At 35.9% G+C, this 26,441-nt stretch overlaps 1 long non-coding RNA gene across 1 annotated transcript in view; it reads right to left on the reverse strand.

Annotated features, from left to right (window-relative positions):
- The window catches only part of LOC107076999 (uncharacterized), a 28,479-nt gene extending 13,902 nt beyond the window's left edge, over nt 1-14,577 (reverse strand). The window contains exon 1 of the long non-coding RNA XR_001478116.2: nt 14,403-14,577. This is a non-coding gene — a long non-coding RNA (uncharacterized lncRNA). The remainder of the gene's footprint in view (nt 1-14,402) is intronic.
- Between the last annotated feature and the right edge of the window lie 11,864 nt (nt 14,578-26,441).

Consider the following 26,441-nt stretch of genomic DNA (forward strand, 5'->3'; position numbering starts at 1 on the left):
TTATTAAAACTGGAAGGAGGCAATATTTCACCCCCTAGAAATATAAAAAAGATAGACAAGTGAGAGAGGCTAATCCATCTGATGAAATTAGCAGGCAGAGTATGTAGCTGTTTGAGATGATGAACGAGGTTGAAATAGCTACACAGTCCGATATCCACTGGGATAATTACTCCAAGCTCTCAGGCTAAAATCTGTCGTGGAGGAACCAGGAGACTTTGATGGCTCTATTTCAATGGGCCTGCTTATGAAATACATAGTAAAAGCTATTAAAATTGAAATTGTTCTAGGGTGGTGTTCTGAGAGTAGGCTATTGACCCTATCAGGCTCTGTTTAATAAGGTGCACCGCACAGTAACTTGGCTCTCACGGGTGATATGGATTGCAGCCCACCTACATACCTTTAAGTGTTTGAGAATTCTTTCAAGGATTCAAGGCATTGATATCACTTTCATACAAATATTTTAGCCTGAGCAAATCTCTCTTTTTACAGGCTGGAATATGTTTTTTATGCAGTTTGCCCTGCTTGTTTCATACATAACCAGCGTTTTAAGAGAGAAAATGAGATTTGTCAGGGCTACAAAAACAAGCAAAAAGAGTAAAGTGAACAAATATTGTTTTAGAAATGATAGAAAATATAACATTTTTTTAACTTGCTCTGCCAAAAGTGATCAAAAAGCATTGAAAGGTTTCAGATATATTTCTAATCATAATCCTTTCTTTAATGTTAATTGTGCATTTTAATGTTTGTTGCTTATCAAAAATACGGGTTCTGTTTTGTCCTTATTGGTAGAAACAAGATCTTGTGTTTTAGAATGGTTTGACTTTTAGTGTGTTGATATTTTTTTATTATAAATACTATAAATTGGTGTGTAGATTAATCTTGTAACATAATCCCCATTTTTACAGATTTTAGAAATCTTTTAGATGTGATATGCCAGTATTGCAGCTGCAATTCATTTTGTACCTACAGTACCTTGTCATTTATTACAATGTGGTCTGTGGCACATAATACCCAGCAAATTTGTTGAATCTGAGATCTTTCAATACATGGGTCAATAAGCTAATACCAATCAAATAAACAAGAAGCACGAAATGACCTTCTCTGATTTGTTCCCTTTCTTATGTTCTACTATATTTTAAATTATACAGGATGATTTTAGACAAGTACTGATAATTAACTGCTAACTACCAAACATGCTAGATAAACTTTGTTCTTAGATTTTGATTTCTAAGAATATTGTGAGTTAAAAGGAACTATACTGTACATAGATATTTTACAAGGAACACCTATCAGAGATAGGGTGTCTTTTAAGAGCAAGCAGCTGGTATGATTTATGAGAATATGAATACTGATTAGTTCTGTATTCATAATTATTCATAAGGCTTCAAAGCAGCGTAAATAGATTTCTAATTCTGCTTTGCGTTTATATAGTCAAAGTTTGCAGCCCATGGGCATCTGATTTACCCTCATTAGGGCTAATCAATATGGTATAGCTAGTTTTGATTAGTGTAATGGATGGATTCCAATGAATTTTTAAAAATGCAATTTTTCTGAACAGAAGAGTCATACTCATCCCTATTATTATGATCATTTCTAAATATGTATAGCAAGCAATGTTGCGTTCTTGCTGAGCAAGTTGGAAATGGTATTCACACTTCCATGCATACAGTTATTTAAATCCTTCCTCTATAATGAAAATCTATTTCTTCTCCCAGAAAAAAAATAAAATAAAATTTACAACAGTGAATTGACTATTGTATTAGAAAAAATTATATCAATTAATTGCTAGCAATGATCATCAAAATGTAAAATCATTCTCAAAATGAAAAGCTCATACTATGGGATAAGAAACCAAATATCATATGAACATCATATGTGAATATAATTTAATACGGTGAAAATTAATTTCCGAGTCCTTCAAATCAGACATTAAACCACAACCCTGACTATTTGTGGTAACAAAAGATCCATGATTCTTTTTAAGGGTAGAAGTGCTAACCTGTTGCTTTAGATGCATTCCAAGTCAGGTTTTCTGAGTTTGGTGTCTGCCCTAATATTTTATTAAAGAATTCTTCAGGCTTATCTTCAGTCTTCACTCCAACAATTGTTACATTTCAGGAAGTGTAAATTATTTTGGCATTCTGCAAGAGGCAATCTGTTACATTAATGCAAAAGTAATGCAAAGTACTATTATAATTATAAATAAAATATATTATTACATGATTGATGTTCTGTTGATTTTAACACTTGTATCTAAATAAAGCCTCCCCATTCTTAGATAAAAAAGTATGCTGTACTAACTTAAGAGTTGGAACCATTTCAATAAACACATAGTGAACAGATGTCAGCGATTGTTTAGAAAGAAGAGTTTGTTTGAGGGCATGAAACCCTAAAAGAGAGAAGATCAAATACTGGTGTACAATCCTGAAATAAATCAGTCAGTAAAACAATATAGATACAGCTGGCACCTGAGAATACCAAAGGTATTTGTTCTGTGTCCACGCAAGATGACTTTGAACCTGTGTTTCATACTGTACAGAACAACATCTTATTTTGTTCTGCATAATTGTTTCCTGATAATGATGCTGGCAAATTGATGGATCAGCCAGGTGGGTATTCTCCTTAGAGCTATTTAGGCAGTGAGTAAGGCTAATTTTTGGCAACAGTTTGTGATATAATAAAGAAAAGAAGAGAAAACAGAAAATTAATTATTAACAAGTGACGTAAAAGACTAATACTGTATATAAAGCAGCTCACTATGTATGGAATTATTAATATACCTCAGTTGTTAAACAATATTAACATTTAATTCAAAGAACCAATGGATTTTATCCCTGGACTATTAATTAAGAAAACAGAGAGCTGGTTAATATGCAGAAAACAAATATTGTTAAATGAAGACCCTTCATATTATTGTATATATACAGCTTAATTAAGGTTCCAAAGTGATACTTAATAGTCTCGTTAAAAACAAAACTAGGCAGCCTATAAACAATATATACCTAAAAATGATACTCAAAAAAAGTAGATATTGTTCAAAGCTGAACCAGGTAAATGATGTTTAAAACCAATGCTGGTATAAAAATGAAAATTATCAATGCAGTATAAGTGACTAGGAAATTACCAAACTAACCTATGACAAGGTTTCAAGTAGGATTTGGTCTACAGTGAAAAGCACAGGCTATCAATTGTTAAGTAATATTACACATTGCATTAGGGACTAATTTATAATATACAATATAATTAGAGGGTGGAACTGCGGTACAATGGACAATGTGGTACAATGCAGTACTGGGGCTCTAGGGTCAATTATTGGGGTGCTATGTGCATGGTGATTGCATGTTACTCCTCTTGGTACTCCGTTTTTCTTCCACAGTCCCATACAGATAGGTTAATTGGATTCTGAGAAAATTGGCCCTGGTGTGAGTGTGAGTGTTTGTTTCTGTCTGTGCCCTGCTATGGACTGGCATCCCATCCAGTGTGTATCTCTCCTTGTGCTCATTCCTTGCAGGGATAGGTCTCTCCTGTGACCTTCATCTGTTAAATTTCTGTAATCCTCATTCTACACAATGGCCACCTTGTATGATGGTATGAAAAATGTTTTATAATTTACTGAAAGGTGAGTCTAATTCACTCTCATGTCAAATTAAGTAAAATTGTGAATTCATAAAGGCATTTATATGATAAAGCAAAACACGTTGTGATAAATGCTATGTGAACCCACACTATGTGTGTGTACAAAATAACTATGATTGACTCCACATAAGGTAAAGCACCTTAATATGTGGAAGGAGCTATTGTTATAAAGAAGATTCCAATTTGAAAGTCACTGATTAGTATTAGTTTTCTAATAGTAAAACAAAAGTGTATGATTTACAAATGTGTTTCTGTTGAGAAATGGTATTAAACGAAGATTAATTCATAACATCTAGGAAAACAAAAGGTACTGTGAAAACAGATTATAAGGTTTTTTCATTATGAATAAAATAAAGGTGTGCTGTAACAGTATGAATACAGTAGCTGGGAATGTCTAGAGTTATGGAGAATCGTTTTTCAGAGACAGAGGTTTCAGAGTATTGGCAACCTGTGAGAATTATAATAATTTAATGTGTTAACCTATAACTTAAGGTGTCAAATACTGCAGTAATTGGGATCGTGTGATAATTTGTTTAAAAATTACTTGCCTAAAATTAATTAAATACCTTATTAGAGGATAAACTCATTTGAAGGTTTCCTCTTAGCCTTAGAAAGGTGGAAATGGTTCAGAGGTATAATGATGGGAAGTAAAATGTTGAGTATTTCATGGAATTGAATGTTCTTCTGTCTTATCTAGCAGGAATGGATAGTGGAAGCTGCTATAACCTCTAAAATCTTGTATTTCATTCTGAAAGTGTTGTAGGAGAAGGAGATATAGAGGACATATGAAAATAATTGTATAACCAAATATGAAGAGTCCACAGTAGGGGGTCTTATACTGATAATATTAATTTCTGAAAATTGAAATGTGAAAGTGAATCACCAATGATATTAAGGAAGCAAAGGATATAGGAAACTGAAAGGATGAATTGGTTGCAAATGGAAAATCATATGAGATGTCTAATTAAATAGGCACTAGAAAATTTTGCTTGATATGCCTGAATCATTTTAGAAAAGTATTAGATTGCACAGTGAGTTAACATTTAGAACATATACTGAAGGCTTTTAAAATAATGTGGGATCCTGTGGGATCCTGGTTTTTCACAAAATTTACCAAATACACTTTAGTTTAAATCTGTATCTGTTTTATTGTCTATCATGGTGACTTTAAATTCTTGGAAAGGGAGCTTATTTTTTATACCATTTACCCATATGATTTGTAACTATTGAAACACACTTGACTAACTGCTGCAACATCTACACTAATTATCTGAGCTCTTGCAAGGCAGCTGAAACACTAATAAATGTAATGCATTTTAACCTGCTGATAATTTTAGTGAAGAAATTTGTTAGTTAAATCAGGGGTTCCCAGTCCCGGTCCTGGAAGTCTGGTGTGATGTAGGTTTTCAATTCAACTGATCTCTACGTCAATCTACTCATTAGTGGCTTAATTGGAACATTTCATCACCTTCTCCTTGCTCTTCAGGTGTGGATATTTTAAACAGACCTAATATACAGTACCTGCAGACACAGGCACAGAATTATTGGTACTATGACAAGGTAAAGAAGCTTGTAGTCTCTCCTAAGACCACAATAGATCACTATTGTCTCTCCCTAGAACTACAGTAGGCTCTTGATTCGTCATTCTGGGATTTTCATAGGCATACATAATGTTAATTAGGTCTTGGGAGAATCCTATTTTCTTCAGATGGAGGTAATTTCTGTCAGAGTACAAAAGAGTAGCAGTCTGCATCTACAGTTAAAAAGAAAAGGAACGTAATGCAAGCTACTCAATTTGCAGGACTGCCAGAAAGGCTGGTTCTTCTGTAACTAAGCATCTACAGCATAACTGAACCAGCTAGTGCTAAAACAGAGTCTTCCAGGTGTTGAAAGGAAGACAGAGAGAAAGTACTGTTTCCCAGACTGGTGATGGTAGAAAAGAAAAACACAATCTTCCAAACTTCAAGAAGAGTTTGGTGGTGGTTTAACATTAAGCAGTGGCCCCCTGGATCTAACATTCCCCCAGAGAATATGGCCTTGTTATGTTTGGTAATAAAACACCTTAATGATCTAGCTGTGATTGTGATATGGACACACTTCTCTGAAATACTGCCCAGATGGCATCTCAGAGTGCTGGACAGAGGAACAAAAGGTGGCCAAGGAGTCTAAAATGAAGCTTGAAACTCACTGTGTGAAAATATTACAGTAACAGATGTGAGGTCCTGTGAACTGAAGAAGATAGGCAGACCAAATTTAAAAAACCTAACCTGGGCTAGTAAATCTCTGACCCTGTATAAAGTGATCCTGTTACAAGATCATAAATTCATTTCACATGGAAAATACCATACTGAAAAGGACACTTGTGAATGTCCAAATGTATATCTTCTTATATAAATAGATAATAGGAAAGGTAGATACAGAGAAAATGACTTTCAACAAAAAAGAGATGTTTTCTTATATACCTATCTTATATATATATGTTTGTAGCACAAAGAAGGTCTAAAATCTATCTTTAGCTGGAATAATAACTCAGATATAAATTTAGATCCCCCCTATGCTCTAGATGTGTTCATAAATAAATAGGTTAGTAAAGTCAAACAATCCTTGTTTCCTGCTTGAATTCCTTCTCTGAAAGGTGCAAGTACTAGTCTAATTACCTAAACTGGAATGATGCATGTTGATTGATGCCAGTCTTAGATATTATCCTGTAACAAGTCTTCTGTGATCATCAGCCTATTGGTTTAACAAAGGGAAATGTGAAAACAACAGATGCACTAACAGCTATTTATAAGAAACTCAAACATATAGTGAATTAATAAAGTAAAACTACAGTTACTGTGAACTTATAACTCACTATAGATGATTGAGCAGGAGAGAAGAGACCAGATCCTGGGCCTCTGTACAGTAAGTGAGTACAGTACGTGAGTCCTCACCATTCAGTTTGGGATTCTCTTACAGGTTTCACTCATTTTTCATCTAATCTCCAACAGCAGAACATCAGATATACTCCACACAACATGAACCCCTCTCCAGATTGTATAATTTCACACTGCTCCTTAAGGAAAACCTTTTCCTGCATACTGTATATACAAAAATTAAAGAGAGGTGTTTTGTAAGAGTTATGTCAGAAAGAGAATTACCATAGCCACCTAAAGCACACTTCTAGAATAAAATGGAGATAGTCTTAACAATATTATAATATTTATAACATTTTATAGAATTACACTGCATTAAACAGAAAATTGATCGATCTATTCTTTGTAATTTTAAGTACAGCAACTGTTAATAAGAAAATGTTGTACTACCAGGATTCTCCCAACAGAGAATCCAAAAAGTCTATTCAGAATGTAATTTACAATACACAAAATGAGATATAATAAATATAATTATAAACATTTGTACATATTGTATGTGCTTTTGGATGCTACATGACTGAACCCTGCACAAGTTGTTTCTGATTTACAGCATAATACTACAAACCAAAAACCTTTCTAGTCCAAAAAGAATATTGTTGTGTTTAATTTTGGGAAAAAAATGTTCAAACTTATTGTGTTTCTGATCAACTTATTTATTTATTGTTACAATGCTATTATAATGTAATTCCGTAATATATATAACGGCCACTTATACTTTATTGTGGAACCTCTCAATAAACCGAATATTCTGTAGGGGAGCTACAGTATTCTTGTTTTTGTTTATATACCCCTAGGCTGCTTCTTATTGTGTCAAAGAACTCCACAGAGAGGTTAATCTAGGCTGACTCTTGTAAGTGGGCTAATAAATTACAGACCTGCTTAGATCGCACTCAGCTCACTTCCAGTTAGATCAAGAGTGGTCACAGTGGAGCCCCACAGCATCTGAGTCATATGTTGAGACACACTTATCTTAAATGAGTTCTCTTTTCTAATCAGGTTCATTGTTTCAAAGTAATGATGAGAACACCTGAAATGTCAGTCATCTAACTTTCATACCTTCCCTGGGATGTGGATACACCATATGACCAGAGGTGGATAAACAGAAAACTGTTGTAAGTCTGAAAGTTAATCACAATGCATGTCCTAGTTGGGGCTGCAGTGTGGTTGCTCTGTAGGCTAAGGCTAAGGTTGCTGGTTCATATTCCGCGGCTGGCAGAGGAATCCTACTCCATTGGGCTCTTGAGCAAGGCCCTTAACCCCAGCTGTTCTTGTGGCGCCGTATAAATAGCTGAACCTGCGCTCTGACCCCAAGCTTCTCTCCTTGTCTGTGTGTCTTATGGAGAGCAAGTTGGGGTATGCGAAAAGACAAATTCCTAATAAAAATGTATATGGCCAATAAAGTGATTTCGTGGAATCTTTATCAAAGAAGAGCCAGGAAAGGTGTTCTCATTCACTCAGTAAGGCATTTATTCATATTGCGCAATAAGGAAAGACAGCAACAACTAGTCTGTGCAGCAAGAGCTGATTTCCAGAGTAAAATAGGAAAAGGTCCCTTATTTTATACACTAAGCTGATGCAAGACCCCAACTTGTTTACTTCATTATGGTTGGTTAGTAATACAAAGACAAGCAAGACAGTAATTTTCCAGTCCTTATAGGTCTTAGCCTTGAAGGACAGAGAAGACAGCTACGTTCAGTTTTGCACCTGCCTTTTTTGCTGGGGCAGAGATAAAATTATTAAAAGATCCCGTGCCCTTGACTCGCTGGGTACAATCACACTTTGTTCATAGAATCCAGCTCCTTTTACAACACAGCTCTGCCCTTAAATGACATTTTTAGGATAAAACACTTTTCTTCAGTAACTTTCCATTACATGATCTTATCTTATCTTGACACAATAATTAACACACATAACATGCTTTATTAAATTTATTTTGTAAACAGCACTTTGCAATAATAATGAATATCTTCTGGTGTCCAATATACTAGAAAAGGGTGAGACCTCTACCAATACCCTTTTGTTCTCAGATATGAGAACAACTGTTAAAAAAACAGAGGAAATGCAAGGTGTTCTATAACACATAATAGTCACCTTATAATTCCCATTTTTTGGATGAGAGTTGCATATGACAGGACAGTGGACAAACCCCTGTATGTAATGCAATGCTCTTATAGAAAACCTTCAACATTTCAAACATTTATTAGATGTTCACTATAGTATTTTGAAACACCTAATCGAAAGAATACCTAGCTACATCTACCATCCCCCTCTCCTCTGATATAATTTTGTAACAGTTGACTGTTATTCAACCTGACTGACCATTACAATACCATCACAAAGCATAAGAGGTCAAGACACACATGTTGTTTTTAATATTAGAAAATAAATCAGAAATAATATATCTATTCTTTTTTTCTGTGATGGACATTACCAGCAACATAAATCCATTTTACAAAAAAAGAAGTATTTATTTTTGTATAGATTTTGTATTAAAAAACAGTATACATTACTGCAAATGATATTTTTAATCATATTCATAAGGCCTTCTACATTTTTCATAAATTACTCATAAATATAGAAGAATCCATATACAAACTGGTGCCTTTAAAACTGTGTTCAAAACTGCAGCTATATAAGTACATATATTAATATTTGCCAATGGTGCTATTTTAAAAGTACTGTATTTATATGTACACTTAATGAACATAAAATCAAGTATAATATATTTAAAGTCTGTGGTTAAACTACTGATTCTGTCCCTGTGAAATTATTACTGCTAAATTGCACAATTTTGTGTTCCCTGTTATATCACTGTTAAGAGCAGTGTTATAAAATTTTCACTGACTGAAATGCTTTCTAAAGTTAAGGCTTACTACACCATAGGCAGAAGCTCATCTCTGTTATCTTACTTTCATTGTCACATATAGAGGGCATGACTCTTCATTCACCATCACATTTTTTTCTCTTCCCTCCATTAAAATGCATTCTTTTTTCCCAGTAACCATATAAATTACAGCTCAGGATGGAGATGTTGTCCCTCTAAAATATTTGAGGTCTGATTTATTGTTGACTTTGAAAAATACAGATCAAAACAAAAATGAGATTGAAAATATAATTAACTCCATTACAGTTCACTCAAATGGAAACAGCCTTGTCACCTGTTCTTATTTATGACAGCACCAAACAGCTCTATTCCCTTGCCAGTTATTGCTGTAGGACAGTATTGGTTCTGAGGCACAAACTCAAAGTGAAATAAAAACAACCTGCCAGAATTAATGTCACTAGATCATTTTACAGCTACATGGCTTGTACATAATTGCCAGAAACCATTTTACATTTGAGCCTCAGTCTTACAGATGTACAATAATTCAGTTGGTTCCACAGCTTCTTTAGGCACTAGGGCATCCACAATGTAAAGTCCACATTTTCATCTTGCAAGACAGTTGTTGTTACATGAACAGCATGAGGACATGTGTTGTCCTGCTGGAATGTTGTCAAGTTAGTATGAGCCTACAGAAAATGAGGGCCCAGTACTTGATCAATATATCCCTGTGTGGTCAGGTTCAATCAATCACTACTAGTGCAATCCAGTAGCAGCTACACTCCTACCCAGACCATCATATTTGAACCATCCCATGTACTGGTCTGTTGTACAGAACAGTTAGCGAAACCTCAATTCATCGGACTCCCAATTGGATCCACCAGTTAAAGGCACCCAAAATGAGGTTTAAAATCATATGTTCCAGCCTGGGTCACGTCACTAAAAGACTACGACCAGAATTCCTCAAGCGGTAGCGCACAATTGACGCTACTGGGTAGGGTGGGACTAATCATCCTGTGTTCTCTCAGCTTTCAGCTTCACAGTGACTCCTGCAGCCCCCAGGGCACTTTGCTTGCATGCAGTGTTGTTAGTGAGCTACAGTATGCACTGAACCTTCAATATTGAGAAGTGTTGATGCATGGGTCAGTGGTAAGTGGTTCATAGGGGTCTCCCTACACTTCCTCAGTTTCCTTTGTGTGTGTTGATAGGAGCACATCTGAGAGCTTCAACATGGAAAACACACAACTGTCTAATCCATATTGGGTGAGTATAACAAAAACAAAAATGATTGGTGATTCTATCCATTATTTTGATTCACCACTATAGAGGGTTGATGTCTACTGCCGGTGAGTCCAACATAATTGACTCCCATATTTAAGTGACATGAAGGCATTCTAATCTTGGTAATCAGAGCATACTGATTCCTTTACAGTATGAATTGTTCTTTCTTGATTTTCACCAGGCTACACTTTCAACAACTTAAAACACCTCATTGCCTCTCTCACTCCTAAATCATTTAGGCGATTAAGCACTTTATGCAACAAAGTTGCTTGAATGTATTACAGTTAGTCATAAATGATTGATTAATCACAATGACACTAAAAACATTTAATTAATATCTAAAACCTGTATACTTTATTTTCTAGTACCCTACATTCATAAATAAAGTAATAAGTTTCTTTTTGTACTCAATTCATTAAAGAAGATAATTGATGTGGTGTTACTTCATGCGTTCAGTGTATAAAACGTTCACAGATGACTCCTGAAGGTTTAATATGGCTCTAAAAGCACAAACCCCTGAAATGTTTTAGAAAAAATGGCCTTTGTGTTCACATGTTTATCCAAGTGTTGATGAGTGTTCCACTGTAACCTGCTGCTTATTTTTTTACATTACTGGTGCAGATGTGACTTAAAAAAGCTTGTTAGTATATGGTAGTTCAGGTGGAAAATCAGATTGTTAGATTATTTTAATTATTTAATGATTGCTTTAGGAGATGTATTTACAGACTTTGAAACTGGAGTATAGCCGTATTCTAGCACACAACAGTATTTTTCTAAGTGCAGCTTTTAGTTTTGTCAAATTTCAACAACAACTGTGTTGCTGGTTCTCTATTTCTTCTGTTCTTTTCAAATTCTCATTTATTAAAGAAGTACTAATTTTACATGTTTCTAATGTATACTGCATTAAAACTAGTGGTAAGAGGTAGCTGGGCTTTTGTTTATTCAAACTACTTTACTGTTACCCAGGGATTATTCTCGTAAAACATTTAAATATTGAAATAAAGTAAATTCACAAAATTTGTTTGGTGTTGGAATATGAACAGTATATTTTCTGTTCTATGCAAAACGGTCATAAAGACAAGCTAAGCTGAGTAATGGATAACTTTATAACTTATAGTATATGCTCAGTATAAGAATGTGAATGTTTTCAATAACCTGTAAATATTTACATATTCACGCTATATTTAAATATTTAAATTAAAACACTGTAGTCTTCCTCAAACAATTATTCTCAAATGGTTAATTAAAAATGAAGGAAGCCAGCATAAAATTAATAAAATGTTTAATTCAGTGCAGTATTTTAGATCTGTATTATTAATACTCCCACAGTTTCATAATTTAGTGTTCATGATGTCATTTTCACATCATCCTAATGACACAATATTATGCCTAAGAATGTAATTTAATAGGACTTCTTGTCCAATATGGGATGTTACATTAAAACCAATATACAGTTAAATATAATACAGATAAAATAAAATATAATAATTCAGAGAACCTGAGCTCATTGAGAAAGAGAGAGAGATGTGTCATATTGTACTTGGTAAATGTGGTAGATGCTTTATAAGCATTTTACTTTTGACTAGTTTGCTATTCATGAATTAAAATTGTAATATTAATATTGTGAGGGTCTTTAAAAAAATGACAGTTATGTTTCATAAATAAAGAATGTGACTGTGTGGTTTGCAGTACTTATTTACATACAGTAGTTCCCTTGTTTGGGAACACATGCATTCCAGCAATTCAAACTTCTTGATAATATTTTGAGAGAAGCTTTCATATCCTTGTGGACCTCACGATCATTGACAATCTTGAATCCTTGAGACCAACTTTCAGTATTGAAAGAAGTAAAAATTAGGTGGGAGAATATCTGAAGTGGACAGAGCTTGAGGTAGAGGTTAAATGAAAAATAGCTGGTGATTAGTCTGTTTGACAGAATGTCTAGGGATGTGCAGTAATAGTTTCTCTCTAGGGAAAATAAATAGACAAATAATATCTGATGTGTTGCTTGACATATTAAAATATATTCATCCAAATCAATGGTTTGTTATAATTTTTTACTATTTTTTAGTTAAGATGACCCATACCTCCTACTGAATTTTCATATGTAAACCATATATAATCTATTCTTGACTTCTAATAGCATGAAGTTGAATTTGCTTTTGAAACCAAAACTGGAAATCTGCCATCAGGATAGATAAGTATGTAAAGCATAATGCTGTACTTACTCTCAGGATTTATAAATATTAAGGTTATCAAATATTGTTAAAGTCTCTATGGTTACATGTTGGGCATCTAGAGTTTACAGATTATGGAGCAGTGTGTGTCTGAGAATAACTGTAGCATCCTTCTGTGTTTTGAATTTAATAGAGTGGTCACAAGTGGTGATTTAATTTACCACTGCCATTATCTCTCCAGTGATAAGCACCCCAAACTAACACTAACTTATGCTGGTCAATACTTTCACAGAGAGCAGAAAGCAGCAAAGCAATGAAGGCAGTGCATGAATGCACAGAACCCCCTTGTATCATTCCCAACTGGCATGGTGAAAACCTAATGTTCTCTTACAAGGACAGAATGCACTCAATGGGTAAAGTGTATTGTCACAGAGACCTATACTAAATTAACCCTATGGGATCCAGCGATTTTTATGCCAGGTCTCATACACTTCTCTTGAGATCTGTTTGAACGGGTTTGGCCTATGCTATTTTAGTCAGATGATGTGACCTTCATTCTTTAAATTATCTCAGATTGCGTCAAAGTCCTTGTAATACATAGTTTTACTTATCTTGTGATTGGCATTGTAAGTCTTCTGAGAGCTTTTGTGGTTCAGTTCACACCTTAATTCCTAGTTTTTCCTCTCCTTTCTATGTGTGATAACTTCTAACTTGATGTGTACTTCCCATTTTTGTGACTTGTCTTCTATAAGTCTTGTTCTCCTGGATCCTTTGTCTTTGTGATTTTTTTGCAATACTAAATGTAAGAATCAATTTTGTTAATTGTTAAACTATTAAAAACATAAACTTTCCAACTCCTCACTTAAAAGTTGGATCTCAATGGTGAGGCCCCCAGCCTTTGAGTCTTCGTCAACAATCCCATTGGCTTTAAGAATTTAAATCTTAGTACAGAGATAAAAGCCTCAAAAAACTCCTTTACAATTTTGGGAGCCCAAGGCTGTCCGTCAACAGATATATGGTAATAGTAACCTTGATCTCCTGCTGTTGGACCTAAATACCTCCCACTTCTGCTCTATTATCAGGTCTCATCTATGGAGTTAAAAAATTGATATTTTCATTAACCAAACCTTCAGTGGCTTAGAAGCGGCTTAAGATTTAAAGACTTGATTATTTACAAGTCACGGGAAATACATTTCTTTAAATATTTTGAACCACAATGAAAATAAATATGTGGAAACTAAAAAAAGTGTATGAAATTGTAAGATGCAACAGTGAATACGACAAAAAGTCAATTTGAAATCCCTATTAGAACTTAAAAAGTTAACTCGTATACTTCAAATGGGCTATATAACCAGAGGTGTTAGCATGTCAAGAAACATGTTTTGTCCCATATTTTGGGACAGTTTTCAATACAAAGCCATGTTTTCTTCTTTGTTAATATCTTGTTTGAAAAAGAAATTTATTATTCAATTTTATCATTATTTTATCAAAGCATGCACACAAGGACTCTGTTATTTTCACAATCTAATCTTATGATGTTGGCATGGAAAATCATCCAGAGTAAAACCTTACCTTATTTAGCATTTCCCTGAAAACTGTGCCATGCCCACATTTTTATTTGCTTCACTGTTCCTCTTGTCTGTCTTTCCCCATAATGTAGCCCAAGCGCTGTAATCCTTGAAACATAAAGATGGCTATTAATTGAATCACCTAATTTTGTTCCTGCTTCAGAAAAGGCCACCAGCTAGTTCAGGCGTGGGGATAAGCTAGGATGACATTTCTATCCCAAGATGCCAGCGGCAGACTTTGATACATCGTTTTCTTTCTGAAGGTTAAACTTAGATAACCTGCCTTTGGCATTTAATTAGCTACTTGTTAAATACTCTTTTGGTAATAAAATGATTAAAAATTTTATTGCTCCTCAAATGAGGCTCTTTTTAAATGGATTTAATGACTTTGTTAAGGTTCTGTACTTTGCAGACCGGATCTGCAGTTATACCAGTGTGTAAAATGGTAATGGTAATGATATGCTTTACAGCTTGCAAAACCGCAATGATTTTTATTCAAATGACTTTGGTAATCTTGATGTATAAATTAGAAATACATTTTTTTTCTTAGTTTAATGTTTAAAGCTGTAGGATTCAATTTCTTTGCTTATTTTATGCAAGCCACACTGATTTTAAATTACATTTGCATTGCTTTGGAGCTGATCATTTTACTTCTAAGACTAGTCCAATGTATTTTAGATGCTAATGTGAATCTAAAGAAAAGACACAGATAAAAAAAATACAATGATGATACACAAAATACATTGAGTTTGTCTTTGAGACAAATGTTGACTGTTCAGTGACAAGGTGTTTTATGTTGATATCAAATATCTCAAGAGGTAAGGTGAGTTCAGGACAGGTTTGAAACAACATTGGCTTAGGGCAATAATGACACACTTAACACAAAGCAGTCCTACAGGCTTTGTGAGCACCATCTGTTTTTTCTCAATGTTTGGATGAGGTTCTTGCTATCCACTTGAGTTTCTACACCTAGTGGTCAGGACTAATAAGCATCCTATCATCTGATTTGTTCGGTGTCTGATGCACAGCTGCATTCTTTGTTCAACAGGTCTGTGTGTGAAGAATGGTGATGGGACTGACACCTTTGAAGGCAACATCTTAGGAGACATGTTAAAAGTGTGTTTGCCACACAACATAAAAGGTTAAAAATAGTTACTGAAACAATTCTGCACAGCAAAACAGCAAAGCAAAAAAGTATCTATGGAGCAGGGAGTAAAAATTAAGTAATGATTAAAGGCTTACACTAAGTAAATGTCAGCCTTCATAGTATCTCCATTTCACACCATACCTGACATTGGTAGTTTACATCAATACAATGACTACAGCATACCATGTTTTATGAAGACGTTCTCTTAACGTCTAGCTGCCACCTAGTGGTTGAATGGTTCATAACAAAAGAGGCAGCCCTCTAAGGCAACAGATAAATCTTTTTTCACAATCAAGGCTGCTTATGTATATTTTATTTACTAGATAAAAGAGAAGGTTATTTTAATCAATAAATGTTGATTTTATTACCTTTTCTCACAAAATACATTGAATAAGATATAAAATCGTGTCTGCGTAGAGACAACTTAAAAATAAAAATGCAATTGCCAATTATTCCCTAATTATTTGGACCAACTCATCATCATGGACTGGAATGACTCCAATGCAGACCATGCACACTTCCTCCGATACATGCCCTACCAAATACAAAAGTTTTTTTTTTTCAGCCTGGTAGCACCCCAAAGTCCATGAGTTACCAGCAATACATAAACGATGACTTTGTTGTTGGTCTGCTAATCCAAATTAAAGTTATTTTGTATTGGTTAAAGGAGTATATTTTTAACTTAAGTCGTGTGATCTAAGTGGCATGAAGAATTTCAGAGCCTCATTTCATCAGTGACCTAGCATATTTCACCTGGAGAACGCATATTAAGCATTGATCAATCAAATGGGCATCTCAGTGGTCAGGGTGGTTTGCATTAAGAACTTCAATATGAAACAAAACTAAAACTGTTTCAAGATTTTGTTACTTAATGTTACTTAATTGTTTTAGATTCTTTCATTCTTTTCAATTTTAACTTGTTCTTGCAAAATGTATGAAGGCAAGTAAAATGCAAAAAACAACTGCAATGAATAAGAATACAGCTACTGAAGACACTGCAGTGTGCCCAGCTATGTGGATCTTTATTCTGTCTGTACTAAAAAACATACCTCAGTAGTACCAGGAGCTAAAAACCTTGTTTGAAGGTTTCACAAGAGATTAAGTGAAATTAAAGGCCACCTGTGTAATCTGTATTGTGGTTCCCAAAAATGTTTTCTAGATATGTGCCATCGCAGCTGAAGACTGTTAATTAAAAACATTTCAATAAAATAATATGTTATTATAAATGAATAGAATGAATTTACAGGATTGTAGGGATTGGAAATAACACTTTCCACCACATAGGTTTATGACCTCAATTGTCAGCAAAGACCTAGACAATACAAAAGTATTGCAGAAGACATCTGCACCATCTGTTAGTGAAGCTCTTCACAGTACAAATAAATAAATGACAGAGGTGATAATGAATCTTGTAACACCCCTGTGGAAATAACATTGAGACCTAGTGATGCAATATACTGTACATCATATTCACTCAGAAAATATGAAGGAACATTTTGGTGTGTAGTAGAATCCTACAAGAGCTGCAACAGGTAGCAACCAATTCAAAGAACTTCATAAATTGACCCTGGCTGTTATTACTTTGCCACATAGTACTGCATCAATACTGCAGAAGTAAAGTCTGTGTTCAATCAGTTCAATGTGGAAAATAAGAATTGCTACTAACTGGGCTTGGGATTTTGAATTAGTAAAAGATCACATTTGTAAACAGCTTTTCAACTGATCCAGTAGCTTAGCTGGTAAACCACAGCTGATTAATGGATGGATATGCAGTTAAAAAGATTTTCTGTTTTCAAAAAACACTGTACAGCAAAAGAAAGTGTTTTTCATGACTTTAAAAACAAGTAAATATTAATTCTGAATCACCTGAAGAAGGCTCAGCAGGCAAAATACTGTGTTTCTTCTTTCTATTTTTCTAAGATAAATTAACGTTTACTTGTTCGTTTGCAGCTAACACACACTGACACAGCTCCCCACATACTTAATATACATATTATTGTCAATCTATATTTTGAACAGGTACATTGTAATTGAATATATGAAATTGTATGAAAGTTGGATGCCCCGTTAGGCAGATATGGCTTTAGGAAAGTAAAATATTTTAATAAATGAAAAATGCATTAATAAAATCATTGACAGTAATATTTATTTTTCAGTCAAGTGATACAAGAGAAACCTTTGTTTTGTCAGTGTTCCAAAATGAATCATAGGATTTATTTTAACCTTTGTTTTTAGGTCTGATAAAATAAAGCAATCTGAGCATTTTTTGGTGTATATAAAATAAGCTGAAAAGTGATTAATTTATTTAATAATAATTATAATAATTGCTTACACTTATATAGAGCTTTTCTGGACATTCCACTCAAAGCGCTTTACAGGTAATGGGGACTCCCCTCCACCACCACCAGAGAGAGCAGAGTGATGTAGCCAATTCATAGAGGGAGATTATTAGGAGGCCATGATTGGTAAGGGCCAATGGGAAATTTGCCCAGGACGCCGGGGTTACACCCCTACTCTTTTCGAGAAACGCCCTGGGATTTTTAATGACCACAGAGAGTCAGGACCTCGGTTTTACGTCTCATCCGAAGGACAGCGCCTGTTTTACAGTATAGTGTCCCCGTCACTATACTGGGGCATTAGGACCCACATGGACCGCAGGGTGAGCGCCCCCTGCTGGCCCCACTAACACCTCTTCCAGCAGCAACCTTAGTTTTTCCCAGGAGGTCTCCCATCCTCACACCTGCTTAGCTTCAGTGGGTTGCCAGTTGTGAGTTGCAGGGTGATATGGCTGCTGATTAAGCATTGATATAACAAAAATCAAAAGAGGAGTAGGAAGTCCCAGACAGGGATTAAGCACTAGGGTGAAATGTTTTCGGTGCTGTACAGTGACAGTGGAATAATCCACAATGAACATGAACCTCCTTTGTGGTGAGGTAGTGCATCTACAGTAAGTTTCTGACCACCTGAAACTATTGATCACAACAGCTAAGACATTTAAAGATGAAGGTACAGTATGAGGCTTGTCATTCAGAGCACCACACCCAAGGAATTTTTATAAAAAGCTAATAGGATTAGCTCACTCTGTCCTTTCTGGCTGGCAGACAAGATGCCATTAAATGGTATCTCATTTCCAATCTGATTCTCTGATGCTGTCACATTTTTAGTGATGCACCACCTGCACTAGCTGTAGAATATGCAGCCATTTACCGTTTTATTAACAGAGCAGCTGCATTCCTCTCCTCCAACTTTACATGGTCCGGAGAGTTTACAGACAGCTCCTGTCCCAGAAAGAGATTCCCTGAGGCAGTCCACATTAAAATTGAAGAGTGATCAAAGGTCTGCATTGACAACCAGGGAAATGCCTGTTTTGGTGAATTGGTTCAAGTTGTGGAAATACTTCCTGGATTTTTTTCTCTTAAGTCTTATGGAGGCAGTGTTTCCCTGGTTAAATGATTACACTTTTCTATGTTTGTGGTTGTGTTGTATAAAATTAAAATTAAATTTAAATTTAAATTTGCCTATGAATTTATCATAGTCCTATAGTTATATTGCATCATTTCTTATTTTGAGTGAGAGGCTTGCACTTGTTTGTGCTGTGTGGATTCTTAAACTGTGTAAAGCATGTGTTGCTCACATTCATTCTTGTAAACTCAATTGCCTTAGATCAGCGGTTCTCAAACTTTTTGGACCAAGTATCACCCCTGAAACCCTCAAACCAAAGCATCCAAGTACCACCTACAAATCATCTTCTCATAGGAACCACAAAAAATCTCAATGACCAACTTAAGCACACATGCACACACACACATATAATAAAAATAGCACTGAGCACTTACCATTTCAGTGAGAGGGGTGAGTCTGTTTAGTCAAGCAAAGCCTTGCAATGTCAGGGATGAGGGCAGGGAGCTTCAAACGCAGATCTGGCTCAGCATCCATTTTGTTTCGATACTTTGTCTTGATTGCAGTGACAGCAGAGAAGCCTTTCTCACAAAGGTAGGTAGTAGCAAAAGGTATCAAAAACCACACAACCTTTAATGAGAGGGCTGGGTATTCACTCTGCCTTTGGATCCAACGGTGACTGTCTTTTCAATTCTAACATCAAAGTCGCATCAGGTGATAACTCAAGCAACATATCACCCTGGAACTCACAACTGGCAACCCACTGCAGCTAAGCAGTTGTGAGCCTGGTCCATACCTGGAGGTGTTAGTGGGGCCAGCAGGGGGCACTCACCCTGCAGTCTGTGTGGGTCCTAATGCCCCAGTATAGCAACAGGGACACTACCGTCCTTCAGATGAGATGTAAAACCGAGGTCCTGACTCTCTGTGGTCATTAAAAATCCCAGGGCATTTCTCGAAAAGAGTAGGGGTATAACCCCGGTGTCCTGGCCAAATTTCTCACTGGCCCTTACCAATCATGGCCTCCTAATAACCCCCCTCTATGAATTGGCTTCATTACTCTGCTCTCCTACCCATTGATAGCTGATGTGTGGTGAGCATTCTGGTGCACTATGGTTGCCGTCGCATCATCCAGGTGGATGCTGCACATTGGTGGTGGTGGAGGGGAGTCCCCATTACCTGTAAAGCGCTTTGAGTGGAGTGTCCAGAAAAGCACTATATAAGTGTAAGCAATTATTATTATTATTAACTTCTCTTTCTCAGCACAGGTCAGATCCTTGGGTATTCCAAAGACAACAGTAAAGGGGTTCCTGATCCACTCTGGTGTGGCCTCAACTGGAAAATACTGAGAACTGTTCTTCCAATGACAAGAGGTGCACTGCAATTACATCACAAACAGCAGCATCAAATGCCACACCATATGTGTGCAGATAGTTCTCCAAAGTTGGGAAAGCAGAGACATCACTTGCGTTGATTTTATTAACAAAAAGCTGCAGCTTTTTTCGTCAAAGCAGTGATCTTGTCAGACACGTCAAAAATTGTTAATGCGTAACCCTGAAGTCCCATATTCAGCTCATTTAAATGTGAGAATATATCAGCCAGGTACTGTAGGCCAGTTTTACCAGCTACATGACAAAGCACACTGAACGGATGTAAATTAATTGATCGAGCCTTGATACAATTCACAACTTTGACAGCAGAGTCTAACCCGGTGATACTCTCCTGTAGTTCTTGTTCGTAGTGGCTAACAGAACAGAAAGTCCTCATGGGACATGCCCTCAAACACATATCTAAGGTAAACGAGCAAATTGGCCAAATCAACGACATCTACAGACTCATCTAATTGCAGTGAAAAGCGTCTGCTCACCTTAATGTGCTCTATCAGTGTACTTTTGACATCATCTGCCATATCAATAATTCTACGAGTGACTGTGTCATTCGAAAAGGTCAGCAGGTAGAGTTGTTAAGTAGCCTTTTCTCAACACATAATATGTGTGGATACACAGCTCTTTTGCCAACGGTAAACAAAGGTCTTCACCAATAGTGTGGGGCTTACCTGCTTTAGAAATTCGCAAGCTTGAATTTTTCCCCGTTTCCCCATAAAAGACAGTCAGGGGCCTGTCTCAAAAGTTAAAAGAACTTTGTAATTCATATACAAGGGAGCAAAACACGGAGATGTTTGGTGTATTTATCTCAAAACCTAGAACAGTCCTTAAATATTATTCTATTATCTATCATGCTTTCCTGTGCTTACATGATTGGCAGTGTTCCAAAATCACGTACATTCTACTACCTCCCTATTTGCTAAAGATAACTCCTTTTAATACAGTTAATCACTTAGGCTCGTAGCACACATAGAATTACATAGTAGCTCTTGTGTCCACGTATTAGCACGCGCTGTATCATTGTAGCTTATATAGACTGTATAGCTTATATATACACAATAGACTGTGTATTTGACAATTTTATGAAAATAGAAAATATGTAAGCCTGTCCAAGTTTTTCAGTGTACACAACAAATTTCCACGGTCATCTTGCATACCACCTGGTGGAGCTCCACATACCACAAGTGGTACACATACCACAGTTTGAGATCCACAGCCTTAGATGAAGCTGTCAACCAAATGAAAAATAAGAATAGAACTTAGTTATATCTGAAAGTGTAGTGTATTTGTAGTGGTTCTCCTAGTTCTCAGAATAAATTCAGCTTTTGGAAACGCTACTGCAAGCCCCATACTACCTTAGACGTTTTGTTTAACACCTGGAGGAGCCATGTTTTCACTGATATCAAGGTCAAAGATGCCTTGGCTAGCTCAAACCCACCCAACTTGGCAATGATCAGCCTACTGTACAGTTCTACTTCAGGTTTCACCCTTAGACTTGCTAAATCTCATATTGTTTATCCTCCATCACCTCCATCATACTGATATAGCAGAAACAGTTGTCATATCATGTTATTTGCCAAACCGCTTTATATCATATGGTGTTGCAGGAAGCCGGAGCCTACCCTGCAAGCAACGAGGGCACGGCAGGGTACACCAAGAACGGGGTGCCAATCTATCGCAGGGCAACAGCAAGTCAATCATACATGGGAACATGTATTCATTAAGAACAATTTGGAGGCCACTGTAAAGGCAGAGGGGGGAAATTTGGCCCAGACACCAGGATAACGCCCTACTCTTATCAAGAAGTGCCCGGAGATCTTTAATGACCACTGGGACTCAGGCCTTCAGTTTAACGTCTCATCCGAAAGATGGTGCCCACTACAGTATAGTGTCCCCACCAGTATACTTGGGCATTAGGACCCACATAGACCACAGGGTAGGCACCCACGCTGGCCCCACTAACACCACTTCCAACAGCAACCATAGCTTCCCAGAAGGTCTCCCATCCAGGCTCAATCCTGCTTAACTTCTGTGGGTAGCTAGTTGAGAGCTGCAGGGTGATATAACTGCTGGCTATAGACACCCTTTTAATATAACTAATGTAGAAGATTACTGGGTATGAGTTTTGTACCAAAACTTTGCTGCAATTTGATTACTTTGCATTCAATTACACTGAAAAAGAACTACAGTTTAACTATGTCATGCTATTATTGCATGCCAGTAAGCTATCTTATTGTTTTTTTAAAAGGGGTTACCTAGAATTCCATTACAATGAGTACATTACAACAACAGGTTATTACCTTCTATGATTAAGTATGTTTTCATACTTTAGTGGATATACCATGAGGACATTGGTTTTCACTTAGGTTATCTCTCAGGCCTCGGGTTATACAAATCAGTATAATTGGACTCCTTTTCTTTGTTCCATGAAAAAGTGGCTTACCCAAAGCCTTTAAACATTCCATATTTTCTGGAAGCAAAATGAAGTTTAGATCATAGTCGACTCGTGAACTATGGGTTCATTTATGTTCTGTAAAATGACCTCTATTTAATATGGCCCAAGCATTTATTTATATCCTGCTTGGGTAACACACATCACATGAGGTATAGAAGCACACAAACAATTGAAGGTGTTGGAACATGTTAATTTTGTCCACTAAATTTGATCTCCAAAGGCATCATTGAAATGGCTGACCTTCAGACCCAGACGTGCGTGCACTTCCCAGCTGCTGACACCCATATAAATGGCCTTATTATCTTCCTCCAGGCTGGAGGAATCCAGGAGCTCTTCAGCCCAATGAATCATTGCCTTACACTCTCCCCTGCTAAGATGCCTGGTGCTCTGCTGGAGCAATTCCAGCTCTTGTTTTCTCATTAGCGGCCTACTTCTCTGCCTGACACCTGAGTGATAATTCAATGGGATTAAAATCAAGGACCTCCATGAGTGGCAGCCCACCCAGCTAATGAGGTGCATTTCAGTAAATTGTTGACAGAGCTTTCTGGAAGGTTTCTTTAATTTACCAACATGTAACAACAAGGGAAAAGCATAAGTCAACTAGATGAAGATGAATACGCTTGGAGGTCCTGGGGCACTTTACATTAACACATGACAACCTGAAAGCACTCCTGTCACTAGGATCTGATTTGCCTGTAGGCACTCAGTAAGGAACAAGGACCCATCAAAATGACAGACTGTGGAAAAAAGAGACTTTAAAAAGATAGGATTCTAAGGAAAGAAATAAAAACTGCATGTCTGGGTTGTAGTTGACAGAAGTTGATTTGCTCTTGTCAATTTAATAAGCTTGGTATGAGCATGCTCATTGGACAGGGCTTGGAATGCTTTTCAGGTTAACATAGTGCTAGCTTGGGATACATTTTTTTCAGGGAGGAAAGTGTATCAGGCATCGTTTTAGTCAATTGGATACCCAGTTCAAACATGGATTGAAATCACATATTCTCCACCTAGTGAGAAAAAAATGCCTGAAGGCATATTCAACTATGAAAAGCTGTTTCAGAAAAGATGTTTCGGTGCAGGTCTTGGCTCACTGAAATATGGGTTTCTTTTACCTTTACTGCATCTGCAATTAAAACCTTTTTAAAATAGCATAATGTAAAAAGTACCTTCAGGAAGTCCTTGAAGTCTTATTTCTTATTATTTCATATGTTGTATATGTTTTATTAAAATCTGTACATGTGTTACTATTAGTGCACAATATTTGTTTTAAATAAATGGTATATACCTTTGGTTTATAATGCCAGATACATTTCTCTGTACAAGGGAGGCTTTAAAGTGTTTACAAAGAAAGAAATGTAACCCAGTAAACCCAGAAACCCAGAAAAACTTCCACAGTTTCATCTGTTTGCATTACAAATATTAATTGTCATAATTGTTGTATTTATAAAAAACATGATGAAAGCTGCTTCTCTCTACAAGCACACTACTATTTGGCCCAAGATGGAAAGAACAGTGGTTTTGTCACTTTGTGAAAAGGAATAATTCAAACAGTGGGATTGATTTATTCCAAAACACTACACTTTTAGCAACAGCTAATGAGATATGCAGGAAATAACAGAAATTTAGGACTGAATGACATATGTTCTATTTAACTGAAGGAAAGGTGTTTTTTTTTTTAAAGCATGGGAGAAAACACATTTAGTTGTCAGTTAAGCAATCAAAATTAAATGCTTTTCATACAGTGGCAGTTTAAAAGAGTATTAGCACTTTAGATAAATTTGAACACATTATTGACTATTATCTGGGTGGCGCAGTTTGGCAGTGGTTAGCATTGCTGCCTCGCAATGCTGGGGCTCTGGATTCATTTCCAGAGCTGGGGTGTTGAATGCATGGAGTTGTTCTCCTCATTTTCGCGTTTGGTTTCTCTGGGCACTCCAGTTTCCTTCTACAATCCAAAGACATACTGGCAGATTAATTGCCTTCTGAGAAGATGTGCACAGTGTGTGACTGTGTACATGTGTGTATCTGTGTGTGCCCTGTGATGGACTGGCTTCCCTTTCAAGGTGTGCCACATGCTTGCTAGGATAGACTCCAGGTCCCCCATGACCCTGTGTTGATTAGAAAATGAATTGATGGATTCACTTATGCTTAAAACAATAATCCCCATAGAACTGTGATTGTCTAATTAACATAAATATTTTTAAAAAATAATATAAAGGTAAATATATTTTTTATCCATTTACTTTTGTTAGCTTTTGTCGACCCAAAAGGAGTAACAAACATTTAAGTTCTTTTACCTTATGTATATTCTGCATAATTTTTGAATTGTACTATAGCATGTCAAAGAAATTTGTTTCACATATTGTCTTCAGCTGAATTGTTAATTAGAGATTAAGTTTCCATGCTTATGAAGTAAAGTGCATGAATGTACTATTATAAATAACATGGCAAATGCATAATAATTTAACATTAATTATTTTACTTTTTGTAAATCGGTGCAGATGAAACTGTATGTGTGTATAGCTTATACTGTACTACTGTACAGTTCTGTATGTACAATATTTGTGTTCAGTAAATCTTCACTCATTATAAAGTCAGCATGTTATGGCTATCTGATGTAGTAATTTGTTAATCAGTAACCCAATATTTCTTCCTGGTTTTACAAGCAGATTATTCAAAAAGTGATTCAAAGGTGTCTAAGACATGTAGATTTTGTCCTTATGAGTTTAATATTGTATCAGACAAAAACGTATTGTTGAGTTCCCTCCTTAATACTAGCAAAAGTTTTATAATATTCAGGAGCATAGCACCAAATTAATTGAGCAGTATAATTAACTTTAATTGGCCGTTACCAAGTCTATTGAAAATTGCAGATACTTGAGATTATTTCTAAGATTATATAGCAAAACCTTCATTTAAAATGCAATTCCTTGAGCCATAGACACATTGATTGCTTCTACAATAAAATGAGTAACCATGAAAATAAGATAACAAATGTCATGGAACAATAAAATCTAGATGATTGGTGATTTAGCATTATTAACCATCCATGATTTGAAAAGCTGACTTTGGTGAGGTCAGTGGAAATAGCACACAGTTTTGAACTAGCAAATAGAAATGTTCGGAACATCATTGTCAGTCTTCATCAGGCTAATAAAAGACTGGCTAGCAGGGCCAGTGGTAGAAACTTGTAGAAATGTTTTTCAACGTTTTTTTGGTAGAAACAATCTAAATGAGAATCATTTTGTACAAGGGCCCAGGAGGTGTGGAGATGGTGAAGGACATGAGTACTGCTTAGAAACCTCAAATAACACATAGAGGTTATCCTATAATAATACAGACATAATGTTTGATGTAGTTGAATAATTTAAGTCAGGAAATTCTAAGGAAATTCTGAATCTGAATTTTCACATCAATTCTCAGAAAACAGCTTGTAATATTATTTCTCCACTCAGTGCATATTTGCAGCTAAAAGATAATGCCTCAGGCTCCAGCCACAATACCATAAACTGGAAGAAAAGACAATCCACATTATCCCAATATGAATCTAAGTATGTCTGGAAAAACTTGTATCTTTTAGATTTTACCTTATAATTTCAAAAATAATTGCCTTTCCATTTGTTCTAGGAAAACCTAATGGCTAATTTAGTCATTAACCAG

Source organism: Lepisosteus oculatus, chromosome 2 (assembly GCF_040954835.1).
Source record: "Lepisosteus oculatus isolate fLepOcu1 chromosome 2, fLepOcu1.hap2, whole genome shotgun sequence".
In the NCBI taxonomy this organism is placed as follows: Eukaryota; Metazoa; Chordata; class Actinopteri; order Semionotiformes; family Lepisosteidae; genus Lepisosteus; species Lepisosteus oculatus.